The sequence below is a fragment of the Tursiops truncatus genome, chromosome 2 (assembly GCF_011762595.2).
Source record: "Tursiops truncatus isolate mTurTru1 chromosome 2, mTurTru1.mat.Y, whole genome shotgun sequence".
In the NCBI taxonomy this organism is placed as follows: domain Eukaryota; kingdom Metazoa; phylum Chordata; class Mammalia; order Artiodactyla; family Delphinidae; genus Tursiops; species Tursiops truncatus.
The window spans coordinates 8,077,250-8,087,132 of record NC_047035.1 but is presented as its reverse complement, the minus strand read 5'-3'; positions in this window follow the sequence as shown (position 1 = coordinate 8,087,132).

Genomic DNA, 9,883 nt, shown 5'->3' with positions numbered 1-9,883 from the left:
GGGGGAATAGCAGACAGAACGGTATGTGCAAAGGGCCAGAGGTGAGCATGTCCTTGTGTCAGGAGAACAGAAAGGAGGTCATCATACTTATTCCTCAGAGGTAATGTTGTTAGTATGTTACCGACGAGGGTTCTTGGCCTCCTTAATCAATAGAAATGGATAAGAGGCCAGACAAGAAATTCAGGCAAGGCTTTATTTGGGCTCCTGCTGCAGCAGGGCGGGGAGTGAGAACAAGTAACAGGCTCCCTTGCTCACGGAGGGGGTTGGTTCCTTATACTATGGGGTCCAGGGGTCGGGCCAGAGGGGTGGCTCAGGTGTTTGGCCCAGCCCTTTCGCGGTGTGAGTGCAGCGGGCACGTGCAGTACCCTGCTTTTGCTTCCGGCTCTTCAGAAGTGGCAGCTGGGTTTTTGGTCTTTTCATATATTGTTTTCTGTCATTTGCACCTATTGTTCATGCACACAGTTATTTTCACTCCCTTATAGTTTCTTCATATTTTATTGCTTGAGGAAACGTTTGTCTTGGGGCAGGCACTGCAGCAAAGGGTCCCAGGTCCTAGGTTCCAGCCTGTATCAGTGTCACAGAGACGGTTGAGGCTTGGGGAGAGGTTGAGGGTCTTGACCATGACTTTAGCTCTTAATCACTGTACACCTGCTTCCACCATCCTAGGGATCCCTTGGGTGCCATGGAAACCCTCTGAGTCAATGTGAGGTTATAAGAGAGGTTGAAAATGTGAAGTCCAAGCCTGTTTTTCTGCTTCCTGAAAACCTCTTGCATCCATCCATTTGTCTCCGGCTCTAGCCCCTCCACCCTGATTCAGGCTGCCTTGTCTCTCTCTTGGATTACTGAAAGAACCTTCTATTTGTTCTCCTTGCTTCAACTCCTGCTCTCCTCCAACCCCTTCCCCCGTAGTGATAAGAAAAGTCTTACAGAAATACAAATCTGATTATAGCACTGTCCCCCAACTTAAAATCCTTCAGTCCCCATGGCTTAGATTTGAGTCCTAACATCACCGCTTTCTGTCTTCACACCCTGGGCTCCAGCCCCACTGGCCCCTTCTGCTCCCCAGACACATCATGCATCTTCCTGTTTGCGTCCTTCTTAAGTGCACTTGACCCTGTCTGGAACAGTCCCTTATATTCTACCTGGTTAATCCCCTCTGTATTTCTCAAAGCTCAGATCAAACATCACTTCTTGCTTTCTCTAAGGCCTGATCAGGTCACTGATTCCATGTCACAGTCCCCTGATTTGTCTGCACTCTTCCCTCATGACACTTGCGACATTAATTTTTCTGATTATTTGTTCACTGTTGTAACTCAGCATCTAGAACAGCATCTAGATGCCCAAGAAGAATGAATAAACATGCCACTCTGCTAGACCCTAATGTCCATGGGGGCAGGGATCTCTTGTCTTGTTCACCATAATTCCCCTGTGCCTAGCCCAGTGCTTGGCATCTAGGATATATTCCATAATGACTTCTTAAAGGAATTCACACAGTTTGCAAAATATCATTCCCTGGTGTTTTTGTCTGGTCCTGTCTGGGGGAAGCTCCTTATACATAAACAATAATAGATGGACCCCGTTCGCAGTTTTCATTCTGTTTGACTTGTGAACTGGTCCAGCTCTGTCCCCACCCTGCTGCCTAGAGGGGCCTGTTGTTTTTCTTTGTTTACCTTGGCTCTTGGAGTCTTAAAAGCAATTTCTTGGGCTCAATTCTAAAAGTTCTGTGAGTCTATTCTATGCAGACCCCAAGCTTTATGATTTCACTTCTCTATCCTCTCTCTGCTTGATCTCCTCAAGAGTATATTGTCTTCTCTAGTGTCGAATATATTTTTATACATTGCCATGAATATATTGTGGAATAGTAAAGGAAATGAATAAATAAAAAAATTGGGTTTCCAGCCATGCTAAGAATCAGATAGAGTAGGTGTATATGTTGGGTTCCAGAAAGGATCCAAGTCACATCCCAGCTCACTCCACCATGGCTCAATTATCCTGACCTGGGGACCCTCTTCAGATTCCCACTCTATTGTCTGCCCAGTTACCTCACCTTGTCTTTCTTTTCTTTTTTTTTTTTTTTTTTTTTATCATTTTTATGGGTGTATAATTGCTTTACAATGGTGTGTTAGTTTCTGCTTTATAACAAAGTGAATCAGTTATACATATCCATATATCCCCATATCTCTTCCCTCGTGCGTCTCCCTCCCCCCCACTCTCCCTATCCCACCCTTCTAGCTGGTCACAAAGCACCGAGTTGATCTCCCTGTGCTATGCCGCTGCTTCCCACTAGCTATCTAGTTTACATTTGGTAGTGTATATCTGTCTATGCCACTCTCTCACTTTGTCCCAGCTTACCCTTCCCCCTCCCAGCGTCCTCAAGTCCATTCTCTAGTAGGTCTGCATTTTTATTCCCATCTTGCCCCTAGGTTCTTCATGATGATTTTTTTTTTTTTAGATTCCATATATGTGTGTTAGCATACGGTATTTGTTTTTCTCTTTCTGACTTCACTCTGTGTGACAGATTCTAGGTCTATCCACCTCACTACAAATAACTCAATTTCGTTTCTTTTTATGACTGAGTAATATTCCATTGTATATATGTGCCACATCTTCTTTATCCATTCATCTGTCGATGGACACTTAGGTTGCTTCCATGTCCTGGCTATTGTAAATAGAGCTGCAGTAAACATTGTGGTGCATGACTCTTTTTGAATTATGGTTTTCTCAGGGTATATGCCCAGTAGTGGGATTGCTGGGTTGTATGGTAGTTCTATTTTTAGTTTTTTAAGGAACCTCCATACTGTTCTCCATAGTGGCTGTAACAATTTACATTCCCACCAACAGTGTATGAGGGTTCCCTTTTCTCCACACCCTCTCCAGCATTTATCGTTTGTAGATTTTTTGATGATGGCCATTCTGACTGCTCACCTTGTCTTTCTGACCAGTCTCTTTCTGGTTTGGGGAACTATCATGAATCCAGCTAGCTCACAGTTTATTGCAATGCCAAAGTCTTGCCAAATTTTTTTTCCCCAGAGCTTGAGCCCAGCTCACTCTCACCTCTGTTCTCCCCATCTCCAATATTTGCTGGGACCTTGCAGAGAATCAGCTGGCCTTGAGAGCTGTGTCTCAGTTTCCCAGGTCTCTGCATTAGGTTTTCATGTTTTGGGGTGGTTGTGTTTAGATGGTTCTCTGCATTTCCTGAGGCACCCAGAAACTCCATGCTTAGGACATATTCTTCTTTTCTATTTAAAGTGCATCTCTTGTGAAAAGCATGCAAGTGGGTCTTAATGTTTCTTAATCCCATCTGAAAAATCTCTGCCTTTTAGTTGGAATACATAGTCAATTTATATTTAATGTAATTTTTGTTGTGGTTGGGTTTAAATCTGTCATCTTTCTGTTCATTTTCTGCTTGTTCCATCTGTTTTCTGTTTCTTTTTGTTTGTTTGTTTGAGTAGTAATTTTCTTAGTATTTGATTTTCTCTCCTACTTTGGCTCTTCATCTATAGCTCTTTGTGTTATTTTAAAAAATGGTTGCTCTAAGACTTGCAATATGCATCTTTAACTTATCAAAATCTGTCATGAATTAATATTATGCCACTTAAAACATACTGTTAGAACCTTATAACAGTAAAGTGTCATTTACCCTTTTAATACTTTGCATTATTGTTGTCATGCATTGTACTTCCTCATATGCTACAAATTACAAATTAACAATATAGTGTTGTTAATTTTGCTTTAGACAATTATCTTTTAAGGAAATTAAGAGACAAGAAAACTTAAAAAAAAGGGTAAAAATTTTTATCATTTCTGGGGCTCTTCTCTCCTTTAGGTAGATTCAAGCTTCCATCTAGTGTAATTTTTCTTTAACATGAAGAAGTCTTGTTAACTTTTCTTAGAGACTCAGGTCTGCTAGTGATGAATTCTCTTGGATTTTGTTTATCTGAATATGTTTTTATTTTGCCTTCATTTTGAAGGATATTTTAGCTGGATTCAGAATTCCAAATAGATCAATTCCATCCACTCCCCCAGCACTTTAAAGATGTTGTTCAATTATATTCTGGTTAGCATTATTTTGGGTGAGGACAGTAGTCACTCTTTGTGGTTCCTCTCTATGTAATGAGTTTTCCCTTTGGCTGCTTTTAAAATTTTCTCTTTATCTTACATTTTCAGCAATTTGATTATGATGTGCCTGGAAGTGTGATTTACTTTTGTTTCTGTTGTCATTGTTTTGGTTTTGTCTGCTTGGAGTTTATTGAACTTCTTAAATTATGGGTTGATAGTTTTAATCAAATTTGGAAACTCTGGGCCATTATACTTTCAAATGTTTTCTTCTACTCCAATCTCTCTTCTCTTTTGGACACTCTAGCTATACTTGTGTTAGATCAGTTCATACTGTTCACAGATCACTTAGGCTCTTATCATTTTTTCCCACCCCCATTTTCTCTTATCAGTTTGAATAGTTTGTATTGCCATTTCTTTAATTTTACTAGTTTTCTTCCTGCATTGTCCAATTTGCTATAAAAGCATCCAGTATATTTTTCAATTCAGATATTTTATATTTCAGTTCAAGAATGTCCATTTACTTCTTTTTTAAAATAGTTTGTTTCTCTACAGAGTTTTCCCATTTATTTCCTCATTATGTCTATTATTTTGTTTAAATATAGTTTACGTTTCTTATTTGCTGCTAATTCCAAGATCTCTGTCATACTTGGATCTGTGTCAAATGACTTCTTCTCTTGGCTGTTGGTTCTATTTTTCTGCTTCTTCTCATGTCTAGTGAATTTTGATTTTATGCTGGATATTGCAGCTGTTACATTGATGAGAGTCTGGATTTTGTTTTTTCCCTTTAAAGATTGTTGGGTTTTGTTTCAGCTGTCAGTGAATTTATTGATGGATCAGCTTCATCCCTTTGAGGCTTGTTTTTAAACTTTGTTATTGTGGGTCTTGTGTAGACTTTACTTAAGGGCTAGTGTAGCCCAATATCTGAGGTGTGGCCTTTCTGGAGATTCAGCTGAATGCCTGGAGGGTTTATTGAACTCTTTCTACCTTGGCTGTTCAGAGTGTTAATATTTACCAGCACTGTGCAATCTTTAAAATCTCTATTCAGCTTCCAGCTTCCAGTAGTTGTTACCTGCCAGGCCACAGTGGAGTTTTTTCCTGCACATGTACAGCTTAATATCTGGCCAAAGACTTAGAAGGACCTTTACACAGATTCCTGAATTTCCTTTTTGCGTGACATTCCCTCTTCTTTGGTATTCTGCCCCCCAAATTCCAGGGCCCACAACAGCCCTAAACTCTGATCTCTGCTTCCTCCATTCAGCAGCATGATCATATTTCCTTGGGCTGCACCTTCGGTGCTGTGGACCATAAAGTGCCTTCAGGCAGAAAGCCAAAGAAATTGTGGCACTTACCTCAAGTATTTCCTTTCTTTCAGGGATCACAATCTTCTGAAGACTCTTGTGCAATATCTGAAGACAATTGCTTCATATATATTACCCAGTTTTACAGGTGTTTTCAACAAGAGAAATAACCTAGTACCAGTTATTCCATCATGGCCAGAAGTGGAAGTTTTGTCACATCCTCTCTTAACTGTGCCCAAATATTGTAAACCACCTTAAAACACAGTCTTCTTTTTTCATAAGTGAATAGTGATTATTTGCAAATAATAAAGAAGTTGGCCAATATCCTCCTCCTGGTCATGCTTAGGCAGAGGATGGAGAGATGGGATGAGGCAAGATGAATTCGTAGGAAGGTCTATAATATATACTATGAAAGATTTCATGATAGAGATTGTTAGCTGGAATGGGTTATAAGTGTTATATGGGTTAGAAGCGTTAGCACTTATTCTCCACTCTTGATGTTTCCTTCACAGTGGACAGATACCTATTAGAGTAATAATCTTTTTTTAAAAAATAAATTTATTTATTTATTTAGCTGCGTTGGGTCTTTGTTGCTGTGCACGGACTTTCTCTACTTTCGGCGAGCAGGGGCTACTCTTCGTTGCAGTGCGTGGGCTTCTCATTGCGGTGGCTTCTCTTGTTGTGGAGCACAGGCTCTAGGTGCGTGGTCTTCAGTAGTTGTGTCTTGTGGGCTTAGTTGCTCTGTGGCACATGGGATCTTCCGGGACCAGGGCTTGAACCCGTGTCCCCTGCATTGGCAGGTGGATTCTTTATCACTGTGCAACCAGGGAAGTTCCCTAGAGTAATACTCTTGATCTCTCGTCTTATCCCAACTCTTCTTAAGTGGGCAGAATGTGTACCTGATTGGTGAATTTGGGACCAGAAATGGGGAAGTTCAGCTTGATCCTGTCCTCCTGCCCTTCTCTTGGGGATCTGGACCTGGTTTACTCCTCCATGGCTTAATTTATGTAGTAACATGCAGGAAGAGAGTAGGAGCTCAATCAATGTTAGAATTAGAAGTTATTATCATTGCTATTATTTTTTACTTTGTTTTATTTTCACTTGCATTTTCTTTCTCCATTCTGAGGGTCCTCTAGAAAACAAAACTTGAGCAATTACCTTAGGTCTGTCTTTCCTTGTTTGTGTATAAGGGGGTGGTCTCCCATGTAAGGAAACTGAAATAGGAAAAGGACGACACTGACGGAATCTTTTGGCCCACCCAGAAATCCCTGAGATTAAATCTGGTCCATTTTTATGTGACATCTGTTTGGAGACACTCAGAGTTGTTGGGATCATCCATTCACATAGTATCCAAAGTGGCAGATATCACTACAACTGCCAATTGATGGCATGAATGCTAATGGAGTAACTGAGGACAGAAATAGAGTTTGAAGTATGGTGGGAGGTGAGGGGAGCCAGCCTAAGGTGGCAAAAACAGCCTCAGAAACTCCACGCTCTGTAGATCAATGACTAAGATCTAGGTTGGAATGATCTCAGAACCCAGCCCTCTACATGGATAATTCTTACCCTTTTGTTTGTCTCCCATATATTCGTAGTTATGGCAAAGAATGAAAAGACACGTGGTGTGAGCTTGAGAGCATGGCTTCTGGAGACAGATTATCTGGTTTGGTTCCTAGTTTAATCACTTACTGACTGCCTGGCCTTGGAAAAATCTTTTAACCTCACTGTGCCTCAGTTTTATCATCTGTGAAATCCTATTCATAAGGTTGTTGGGAAAATTAAATGAGCTCTAGGATACGAGACAAAATGAGATAATATGTCATAGGTTTAATATTAAGTTACGCTAGCTAACATTTAAGAAGTGTTCCTTATGTGCCAGACTTCATTCTAAGAGCTTTGCACGTAATGACCTGTTAACCTTAGCACATAGAATCCTATGAGATAGTTCACTATTATTAGCTCCATTTTACAGATGAGGAAATAGTTTCCTGTTTAGTGCTGTGGCTGGGACCACAGGTTTGTCTGCTGAAGACCTTTTTCTATTCTCTGGACCATCTCCCAGACCCCACCAGGTGTGTTGTCATATAAAAGGTTGAGAACGACTATCTAGGATAAAACTTCATGCAGCAGAAAGGAAAAAAACAGAGGTCCTGGTGGGGGTAATGGGTTTGTTTTGTATTCTGTTAAGTGGTAGTCAATCAGGTATGGTCAAGAGAAGCTCAGAAAAAAACAAGCCAAAGTTTATTATACTCATAGATCCTAGAGACAGGAGGCACACAGAACCATCCAGAAACACCAGGGATGTCAGGACGCAGAAGATGGGAGGAAGGGGTACACTTAGATGAGGCCTTCATTGGCAGTTCTGTAAGAAAGGCAAGGCGGGGCGGGGTGCCCAGTTTAGGATTAGCTAGTGTGAATAATTTCAGTGGGCTCAGCCGTAAGGTTGGTCTCTAGTTGGAACCAGGCCCTGGGAAAATTAGGCGGCGGCTATTGCCTCCTGGGGTGTGCAGGCCAGGTAGAGAAGGTAGGGCTCCAGACTGGTCAGTTTGCACATCAAAGGCATCTTCTAGGCTGCATTCTTTGCTACCCCTAAGAATTGGCTAGCCCGATGAGGGACAGTCTTTCTGCAGCCAGAAAGTTTTTTTTTTTTTTTTTTTTCGGTACGCGGGCCTCTCACTGCTGTGACCTCTCCTGCCGTGGCCTCTCCTGCCGCGGAGCACAGGCTCTGGACGCGCAGGCTCAGCGGCCATGGCTCACGGGCCCAGCCGCTCCGCGGAACGTGGGATCCTCCCGGACCTGGGCACGAACCCGCACCCCCCGCATCGGCAGGCGGACTCTCAACCACTGCACCACCAGGGAAGCCCCAGAAAGGGTTTTTAAGATGCCAAAACATTATAATATACAGAAAGTCAAGCAATCAGTCAACGAAACAACAGACCTACAATACAGGCTTCTAGACCATGTGCCACTGGCGTTGGAGACAGCAGACGGGGTTTCCAGCCTCCTAGCCCATGACCCCTCAGGACCCCCGTCATGCTTGGTAGTGGCTGGGTGAGAATTTTTCCTGGTAGCCGCCGGGCAGGGCAGGCAGCAGCAGACTAGGGGAGACAGAACCACGCTGATGTCCCTGAGGGCATCCTGTCTCCGTTGCTAGAGGTGACAGGACAGCTGCCTAGATCACTGGCAGCAGCTGGAAGAAGGAGCAGAAGAAGGAAGAAGAGAGTTTGCGGAAGGGTCACTGAGGGAGAGAACAGCCCCCGTTACCCAGGATGAAACTGGTCTGAATTGGTCTCAGAGACTCAATCCAATTACAAGCTGTTCATAGAATCACAGCTGACACTTGTTTGAACAGTGCCTGGCTTGCGTTTATTTAGCCTTCACCCACACCATCTAACTTTTTTCCTTTTTTATTTTTATTTGAAATTTAATTCTCATATCCCACGATCATTTATTTAAAATATACAATTCAATGGCTTTTAGTACATTCACAGAGTCACTAATTAGTCACAGAATGCAACTATCATCACTGTCAATTTTGAAACATTTTCATCAACCCAAAAAGAAACCCCAAACCCTTTAGCAGTCGTCTCCCCGCCACTCCTTCCCAGCCTTCCAGCTCTAGGCAATCACGAATCTACTTTTAATCTTCTCTCTGTCTCTAAATAGTTGCCAATTCTTGACCTTTCATGTAAATGGAACCCTACAATATATGGTCTTTTCTGTCTGGCTGCTTTCACTTAGTGTAATGTCTTCAAGGTTCAGACATGTTGTAGCATCACATCATCTAATTTTGATTCTTCAATAAATTTTGGAAATAGGTACAGTAAATACTGTTGTAACTGTTTCCACTTAAAGATGTGAAAAAAGAGCCACTAACTCCAAGTCAGCTTCTGTGCTGAGCTCTCTATAGGGACCATCTCATCCTCACTATGATGCCAGACATAGGCACCATCTTTTTTCCCATTTAACAGATAAGAAACTGAGGATCAGAGAGTTGGAGCAATTCGCCTGAAATCACACAGCCAGCAAGTGGTTGGGCTGGCATTGGAGCCCAGGCAGGTTGGCTCCAGAACTTCAAATGTTAGCCACCAGCACCCACTGCTTCCTGGGCTGAATGCCTTGCCCTGGGGGCATGACTCGTCATTGACCAGGATGGAACTCTGATTCAGATCTCCTGCTTCTAAATCCTATTTTCCTCTCCCTACTCCATGGACTTTCCACCATCAAGTTGGAATGGCCACTCTTGGTTATGTTATTTAATGTATTTTGGGGAGATACATGTCCTAATTTGAAGAAATCTCAGGAAAAATGTCAAGATCGCATTTCATATAACATCCATTTTTGAGGTATCACCAAGTTCAGAAGACACAGGGAAATGTGAGGGAGGATTACATCCTTCAGCCCAGGAAGGAAAAAAAAAAAAAGAAATGAGCATCAATACTGTTTGCCTTTTTCCTTCTTTTCTATTATTTCTTTCCATGGGTTTCCTATATTAGTATGAGGTGTTTAAATCATCACATTTAACT